Below are 7,298 nucleotides of genomic sequence, written 5' to 3' on the forward strand. Positions count from 1 at the left end.
ATTCATGTTCTCATGCAAAATTGCAGGGGTCACAATTCAAAGAGGCTCCCACGGAGGAATACCTAAAGCTTGCTTTCAAGCATGACTATCAAGTCGTGGTTGAATATAGGACAAGCTTGGCATCTTCACAGTATTCCAACACCCATCCTAACACTCAGGAAAATAAAAGCAACAGATAGCATTTTTAAATTATTACTTGTACAATATATTGGTTATTATTTTTGGCCATAAAGTAATGTGCTTGATTGTAAAAATCAGTCAAGAAATGTACATACAACACATGATCCTACTAATGGTGGAGTGCCTCTTGAGATTGATGTTCAACTTGGTACTAGAGGTATTTCATGTGTTAAAAAAAAATTGTAGTATGGAATACAATTAAAAATATTTAAATGCAAATGGTGTATTAATTATAACCTTTATTGTTTCTACACTAGAGCATGTACAGGATGAGGCCAAAGAAGAGGAGGAACATATGGCCACATCCAAAAGTATTCTTCTTCCCTCCACTATCGAAGTAGGTAAAGAACACTCTACTACTCTTTTTATTAATAAAACATTTGTAATAATAATAACTATAAATATGAATTTAACATTTCTTTCTTATTGCAGTTGATGCTCGGCCCCACTTGCAACAACATAGTCGTAGGACTAGGTTAGCAGCAAGACATACACTAGAGCCCACAACAATTGAAGGGGGCCAAGATCAAGACATCCTTGCTAACTACATATTTAAAAGAGAAAAATAACTAGATAAAAAATGATTGCACTTATTTATTTAGAGCCTGATTTTTTGAGTACCACATTTTTTACTGAGAGGTTGAATGCCTCATGGCATGTGCACATGTAACTTTTGACTATCTTAATAAAAATTAGTGATTTTTCCGTTGGAAAAAAAATTTGAATGACCTTGTTTTATATTATGTGATCTTTCTTCATCCAGCTCTGGTTTGAGGTTATGATTAAATGATAATGCAAGGAATTGTTTATAGAGGCTCAACCAAAACCCATTTAAATTGAGTAAGGGGAAAATCTAGAAGACACATTCTAATATTGTCTCATATAAACTTTGTGGAATTTAAACATCTTGTTATACAAGTCATTTTCAAATATGTACAACCCTTATGACTACTAGGCAAATCAAGGAATCTTTCATAGGTTATATCACTAGTTTCCATAAGATTTATAATTAGAACTACCATGCATTGAACTTGTTTCTAATGTACCAACATTTTTTAAAACAACCACCATTTTAGTTTTGGGGATGAGATACTTATAAACATTTCCCTAGTGAAGGATTTGAGTAACTCCAATTCTGAGTTTGTGGACTAATGAATTATTATAGTGAAATATACATGACCTTTAGGATTTTCCATCCACAATATTGTGTTACAATACTTCTAATGTTCTTGTTAATAAAAGAATCAATGCCTTCCTTTACTTGAATAATACCCTTCTTCTCTTCTCCCTAAACTACTCCCTTAGATGTGATGCATCAATCAACCTTCCAAATAAATAGTTAAGGGTTTAATCCTTTATGTTTAAGTGATTAAATTTTTCATCTTCATGTGCCCCTTTAAATAACATAGTGGTTTCAAATCATGTGATAATTAACACAACTACCCATTTGAAAAGGTCATGATCCACGAAAGATATACTTCTCATTGAAATATACCATTGACTCACTTATTACTACTAACTAGGCCTCCTAATCTACAACTAATCCAAGCCAATTCAATTAAAAAAATATTATAGCCCATTGTCCAGTCACCTCATGATGGTTCTCAACCAAGTTATGTCCATTCCAAATATGAAAATGTCACGTACCATATTATGAAAACATATTTTTGATGATAAAACTTTTTGAGATGAAGTATTTTGTGTTTATGATTAACGAGTGAATGAATGAATGTTATATGTTAATGAATAATTGTTATATGTTTCTTTATGTACATCAAATTGTTTCATATTATGTAAACATATTTTTTATGATAAAATTTATTCAAATAGAATATTTTTGGATTTACAAATGAATAAATGAATGAATGTTTGCTATTTGTTTTTTTATGTATCTTAATGTCTTTATTTCAACTATTTCCTATATAGTAGATATATTGGGTATTGTGTAATTGAGAGTGATGTGAGTCGAGGGGGGGGCTTCACATGGTTGGCCCTGTTTAGTACATAATAAATTATGATTTGGATAATCTTGGAGCAAAACACCCTCAATCCAATAGAGCAACAACAAAGTCAATGTTGACTTCACTACCGCTTTGTTGAGTGGAGGGAGTTTTGCTCCAATATTAAACTACTCCAACAATTTATTCTCGAAACCAAGAGGAGCTCATTCATGTATTCATGCACTCAAGTCCTTTTAATTATTATTTATTCATGCAATTAAATTTAATATTTGGTCAAATTTAATATAATTTTACCTCATTGTTCTCATGAATATGTGTAGGACAACTTGTAATGACCCACCTCTAATATAGGGAGCACAAGAATATTAGCATGGATATGATGCATGCATATGATAGCTACATATGCATGTATCACATGCACTGCACTAGTATATATTCTAAATTAACTATAAATTTTCAATATCACGACACTCCTTCAAATAGAAGTTACACCCTTACCCATCACCACACATATTTCTTAGCACATCATAATTAATAAGCAATACCCTAAGTAATTTCAATGATATAAATTTAAAGTATAAAGTAAATATGGTTATAAAAATAAATGTAAAATTTAAAGTCAATTATAAATACGGTTATATATTTATATACCCCAATATATATAAAAGAAATAATAAATTGTCAAATGATAAATTAAATCAAATTATAGTACATACTATGGACCAAATGTATTGATATAAAGATGAATTCTAAATTTTAAAGGTCAACCTAACACACATGTCAATATACGAATTCCTTAAGTGAATATGATTACATGAAACAAGAAGATTGAAGGTTTCACTATGTAAGATAACAGTGGATCCCCTGGTAGAGAAAGCGGTGACTGATAAAGAGTGGATATTCAAAGAAAGAAGGGAACACGAAAGAGGGGGAAAAGAATGGGTGGAGTTTGTTTGGGAAACAGGGAGGATTTCTATGGAAGTTTTAAATATACATTAGCAGTTTCTAACAAAGACATTGAGAGAAGGAAATTGAGGAATTATTCTTAGATTTTTGGGCATGGGGGCTAGAGTGATTCAATTATGAAGTACTTTGGAGCTGGGTACCAAGATTGTGCCTATTTTGGCAGGGAGGTTTTGGTCATTTTGGCAACGAGAGTATATTTGGAGCTATGATCAGGATCGACTTCAAGTGCGGAAGCCATGTATTATATGTGTTATTAAATTGATAAATTATTCTTTAAAATTTTTACTGTCTAGACTCTGAGCATCAATTTTATTAAATTTTTCTATTTTTTCGGAATTGGGGCTTTCAAGACTCTAAGCATCAATTATGTTGATTTTTTATATTTTTTTTTGGAATTAGGGCTTTTACACAACTAGTATCAATTTTGAAGTCGAAGTGGAACAAATTTCTGAAGAAAATAGCTCAAAATGGTAAGGGTTTAGGTGAGACAACAAAATTTGTTTGATATTTGTGTTGTATGTCTTGGCCAAGTGGGAGTTACATAAAGGTTTATAAGAAATAAGAAACTTTTCCATGAAAAAAAATCATGTAGTATTTGTCTTTCTTTGACCATTGTGTTTGTATTTGAGTGAAAGACCACAAATTGTCATTTTTCATGCAGGGCAGTAGGAGAAACTCTTACTCTATTAATTGGGAATAAGGCACTGGTATGATTTTTCTTCTATTTTATTAATTATTTATCTCATCTAAATTCTCCTCCTTCCTTTTTTTTGCACATACTTTCATTCACATATGTGGATTTGAAAGATTAAATAGGGTTGGAGTCATATATGTGAAAAAAAAACTCATCAAAGTAATGCTCAACTTTATCCCACCAAGCGCTTGGCTATTGGGTGTGTGATTTAGTTTTGTGCTATATTTGATTTAAAGAAATTTTTTATTTCTACATTGCAAATCTTCCAAGACCATAGACCCAACTTATCTTCTTATCAACTTCAAATGAGACTTCCAAGACCATAGACCCAAAGACCAACACACCATGATCACTTGAAGGGTTGGCCAACCTGATCAGTTGGTGGACTCTAAGACACTTTTTACACAAAATAAATCTCTTTTTACACTACCTCTCAGGGCACATACCCCACCCAGATTTTCACCAGGTATGTCCCTTTAGGACTATTCTTATCTTGGATTACCAATCCTCAAAGAACATCAGTCCTCTTCGACCACTCTTGTCTTGGATACCCTGTCAGATCCTCAAAGAGTGTCGGTCACGAGACTACTACCTATCTTGGATTTATAATCCTCAAGGAGTATCGGTCTCATATGCTTACCCAATCCTCTAGACGCCATTCTCTCCTCATGGCCTTCACTAAGACTTACGACTATTAGTCCTAGTCTAGTGCATGACAACATACCCTAAGCATCAAAAGTTAGGGTTTTATAGTGAACCCTAAAGGTTAGGGTTTCAAAAAAAATGAACAAATGAAAAAGGTAGATTCAATCTAGTGATTGATCTTCCTAACAAGAATATTTATGATTCAAAACCCTAAACATAAGATGGTAATACACAAAAAATTTAAAATAATTTTAATGAAATTTTTTTTACTGCAAATCTTATAGTTTTTGACATACCTGGTGTTGCTCCTTTTACAAACCTTGTAGATTTTCCTTTATTAACGTGTTCCCTCTGAATTTTAACCTTTATGCCTACAATGCTTATTGACAAGTACAAAATATGTGATACTAAAAGCATGATGTTAATTTTGTCAATCTAGGGTTTCTAAGCAACAATGGAGGATGAAATCCTAGGGTTAACAAATTCCAAATCTAGGACTAGGTACTTAATGTTAGATACAACTTATTATTCTCATCTAATCATACTTGACATATACCCTAGTTAGCTCACAAACCCTAGAGGCCAAGGGTTAGGGTTTCAGGGTTATATAGTTAGGGTTTCACATGTACTATTTACAATCCTAGATAGACAACTATAAACCCTAGAATCAAATAACCAACTCAACATATAATGTTAGAATTTTAATAAACAACTTATACATACCTCATGAATTTGTACCTTTATCCTTTATGATCATGGAGACTGCTATAAGGCCTACTCATGATAAAAAAAACTACCTTCAAGGAGTATTGTGACTTTCATTAATGTCATGCCAAAATTTATAATTGTAGACATCCTTCTTGTTTGGATTTGTGGTGTACAAGTCTCAAGATATTGACTACTTTCACCAAGGATTCTTTTGATGCTACTAATCTTCAACATTTTAGTAGAGACTGTTACTTACTCAAATATTTTCTTCAAGAGGGATTTTTGTAACTTTTAGTGTAAGCCGGCTCATTGACTTGTATAGGCTTGAAATATATATATATATATATATATATATATATATATATATATATATATATATGCCAATCTTGACATTGTAACTATGCATAGAACTTACACACTAAAGATTCTTGTCTTCTAAGGTGACTGTAGCTTGATGATCTGCCTAATGAACCTTAGATCTCAGTCTCCTTTATGCATATAAATAAGGTGGGAAATCTCAGTTCTTATTACTGATGCCTTGTAATACACGTATGCTCACAAGGTGGTGTTTCTTGACGGTGAATGGTGTCACTTCTTCTAGTCTTCCAAATAGGGCTATAGGATGGCTCCTAAACATGCTCATTACTTCGTATTCTTTGAGAATATGGTAGACATAACTTATAACTCTATAAGGAATATGTCTTGGTCTTCAATGATACTTATACTCAAAAATTTTGGCCCCTTTGATGACTTCTTAAATTTTGATTTCATGTTATTGAACTGTCATGAAATTTAGGTTCCTATACCATTGTATAGGTCTGTGTTTTATCAAGATAAATGTAACAATCTCACTTTTTCTCTTGTAAGGATTATTCCTTGACAAACCCCAAACATTAACTTGGTCACCTATAGTTATGAGAATTCAAATCATTGTGATATCACATAGTTCAGAATTTTCTTTAATGGCCTTTACATGCCTTAGGTACTTTGCATCTTTCATTAGAATTCTCATCCTAGCCTTTCAATCTTCCAAAACAAGGCTCCTATCTTCTTTAATTCTTTTTCGTTGTCCAGTCAATGTTTTATGGCCTAATTCTCGCAACTAGGGTTTATTAGAGTGCTTAGAATTTGATTTTGTATATTCTAGAAGCTCGATCATAGGAGACTTATCTTCCTCTTCTTGTCTTCAGGCCTTAGTGACCTTCTTACTTCCCTTATGCAAAATAACCAAGCTCTAATACCATGTTGATAAAATTTAGGGCATTATGTGAATTAGATTCTTCAAGTGGATTTCTCTTACCTTTGAAATTTTATTATGATTGTTCTTATCTCTTTATTAGTACTTTCTTTCAAATTGTTATGTTCATAAAGACAAATTTCAAACCAACAAGGACACAATATGTAGGCACAAGGCCAAGGAAAAACCCCTATGAAGGGGAAAAACCTAGACAACCCTTTCTCTAGTATATTAGATCAGTTTAAGACAAACTTGACCCTTTGACCAGAGACCCATTCCATCCACCAATTCAGCCCTTACTAAGTTATTGATCCTTCTTGCAACTTTTGTTCTTGTTTTTCGCAACTATCAAATTCAATAGTCAAATTGACATTCCAATATGATGATCCAATACCACTACTCATAGTCAAATAGATGGCCTAGTCAAAGTCTACAATTCTGCTCTCAGTAAATAACAATTAAACTATGCCCTATCCATAAATTCAACGGTTGGTAAAACTCTTCCAAAACAACTTGGTAAAAGGAGAGATGAACTTAACCTCTCTTCAAAATCAAATAACAAAAAAACAATCAACTAGTCAAATAGAAGGTCAACCTTGTACTCAAGTTGCCACCTTCGACCTACGCTCAACAGAGGTTAAACCTACCCATATTACCTCGATTCCTATGCCATTCAATGCATCCTAGTCAAACAGAGTAAACTCTCCAAAAATGGCAGTCAAAATAGGTCAAATGAACCTCAGTCAAACCTAGTCAATGTTGGCTGAAACATGCAGTCATCGCAGAGATAAAATGTCTTGTCAAACTTGCGCATGTGTGAAGAGAATATTTGCCCTTGGAGGTCGAATGAATCAAAAGAGGAGACTATCACAATGACCCTACTTACTGTCTTTGGACTAATATCTCT

The sequence above is a fragment of the Pinus tabuliformis genome, chromosome 5_2 (genome assembly GCF_031772625.1).
Source record: "Pinus tabuliformis cultivar Carrire ecotype Pingquan chromosome 5_2, CPIR1, whole genome shotgun sequence".
Classification (NCBI taxonomy): Eukaryota; Viridiplantae; Streptophyta; class Pinopsida; order Pinales; family Pinaceae; genus Pinus; species Pinus tabuliformis.